At 44.6% G+C, this 2,500-nt stretch overlaps 1 protein-coding gene across 1 annotated transcript in view; it reads right to left on the reverse strand.

The window, feature by feature from the left end:
* LOC308167452 (ankyrin-3-like) overlaps positions 1 to 2,500 on the reverse strand; it is a gene marked incomplete at its 5' end in the record, with an annotated part of 128,951 nt that overhangs the window by 82,961 nt on the left and 43,490 nt on the right.

Raw genomic sequence — 2,500 nt, forward strand, 5'->3', positions numbered from 1 at the left:
ACCTGAGCTCCTTCTGACTAACCAAGCTTTTATTTTTTTCCACCAGGCTCTGAGCAGAGTGAAAATAACAGGCAGACAGGCAGACAGGCAGACAGACAGACAGGCAGACAGGCAGACAGGCGGACAGACAGACAGGCAGACAGGCGGACAGACAGACAGGTGGACAGACAGACAGACAGACAGACATACAGACAGACAGACAGGCAGACAGACAGACAGGCGGACAGACAGACAGACAGGTGGATGGACAGACAGACAGACAGACAGACAGACAGACAGACAGACAGACAGACAGGCGGACAGACAGACAGACAGACAGACAGACAGACAGGCAGACAGACAGGCAGGCAGACAGACAGACAGACAGACAGGCAGACAGCCAGACAGGCAGACAGCCAGGCGGACAGACAGACAGACAGACAGACAGGCAGACAGACAGGCAGACAGCCAGGCGGACAGACAGACAGACAGGCAGACAGACAGGCAGACAGACAGACTGTCTCATAACTATGAACAGTTAGAATGTAGTAGTTAATCACACAGGAGTGAGCTAATGGTCTGGTGTGGCTGCACCAATCACATCCAGCCAGTGAAGAGTGCGTGATCAGCAGCTGATCGTGGAGCTGTGTGCAGCTTAATGATCAGTCTGGTGATGGACTGTCTTGGCTTGTCTTGTTTTCCTGACATCTGAATTTACAGTTTAGATCAACATAAGACGATTCTGTAGTCCATAAGACGTCCTAAAGACGTCATCTGGACGTCCTAGAAAGACGTCATCTGAACCCACATTCCGGCTTCCCTGAGGACGTCTTTTGGACTCTTTGTTTACTGGGTCAGATTCACATATAAACATATAACATAAACAAGGCAGACGATCCTATAGCATATCTGAATACTTAACTGATATTCTGTATAAAGCAGTTAGGTCGTGTAAACGCTTATAAACTGATGTATCCCAATATCTATTAAATATTTCCATTCTAACATTTACTAACTAACATTGAAAGCACATACTGGAGGGTTGCTGGCATCTAAGGTGCCTACCACTGCTGTTGTGCCCTTGAACAAGGCAATACATTTAGTTGAATATCTATTTATTGACCATAAATGCATACATTATGATGCTTCATGTTGTAGCCAATCACAGTCCCCTGCTAGGTAACACATAGAACACTTGGCTCTCTAAGTCTTTGTCAGTTAGTGAGTTAATCTCATATGCTGGTCTCATGCAGCTGTTAGACTATTAGTGAGCTACAGCGCCTTCAGGAAGTATTCAGACCCCTTCACTTTTTCCACATTTTGTTGTGTTATAGACTTTAACTAGAAGTCTTTAACTAAAATGGATTAAATTCAAATCATTTGTCATCAATCCAACACAATACCCCGGAATGACAAAGCGAAAAACACTTGAAATTTCAGTAAATGTCTTAAAATTGAAACACAGAAAATGTATTCGGACCCTTTGCTATGACACTCTTCAAATTGGCTAAAATGCTAAAAATGTTCATCAACAAATGACATTGTTATTATTATCTTTGCAATTAACTTGTTGAGTGATTTGTTGATGACATGTTAGCATTTTAGCTAGCGTCATAGCAAAGGGTATTTTGGTATTTTGGTATTACAATTTTAACACATTTACAGAAAACATTTTAATAAAATAGCTTTCGCTTCAGGGTGTGTTGATTGATTACAAATTATTTTAACTGATTCGACATTTTTCATAAATTGAGTCTACACAGTAACACAACAAACTGTGGAAAAGAAGCAGGTCTGAATGCGTTGCGAAGGCAGAGTAGGTGCGTTATGTTTGTCAGAGATGCAGATTCTGATTCTGCAGTCGACACGTTCTGTGTTCTGGCCCGGGGTTCTGCAGACGGAGCAGCCCGTTGTGCTGAGCCTGGCAGAGGAGAGAGTCATGCACGAGCCTGAGGAGCTGATGAGGTAATGAGGCTTCGGTAGAGGCTGAGAGAGGCTGAGAGAGGCTGAGAGAGACTGAGAGAGACTGAGAGAGGCTGAGAGAGGCTGAGAGAGACTGAGAGAGGCTGAGAGAGACTGACTGGCACTGCAGACTGGGTCTCTGTCAGATGGGTGGCCTGGTTCCAATATGAAACCTTACCTCCTCATCTGAGGACTCCATCAGTGGCGATGACAGGGACAGTGCAAGTGACCAATTGACTCGACTACTAGACTACAACTACTCAACTACTCCAATTATTCTCAAGAGAAATGTGTCTGGTAAACGGGGCTTCAAAACACCACTTCTGCTGTTAAATATTCACTCTTTCATAGGCCTAATCATTATCCCCTATATCTCCAATTCCAGTCAGTTGTTTGTTTGTCAGTCAACCGACTTTAGCGGGTTCACAGGTAAGGTCCCTGACCATGTGACCTGACCAGGAAATGAACCTCAGTCAGGTCAGGTGATCGGGGAAAAACTTCCTCGGGCCAAAACCGTAACAGAGATCCTCAGTCCAGCTCAGTGCGTCTACCTACTTCC

The sequence above is a fragment of the Nansenia antarctica genome (genome assembly GCF_963989245.1).
Source record: "Nansenia antarctica genome assembly, chromosome: 11".
Taxonomy (NCBI): domain Eukaryota; kingdom Metazoa; phylum Chordata; class Actinopteri; order Argentiniformes; family Microstomatidae; genus Nansenia; species Nansenia antarctica.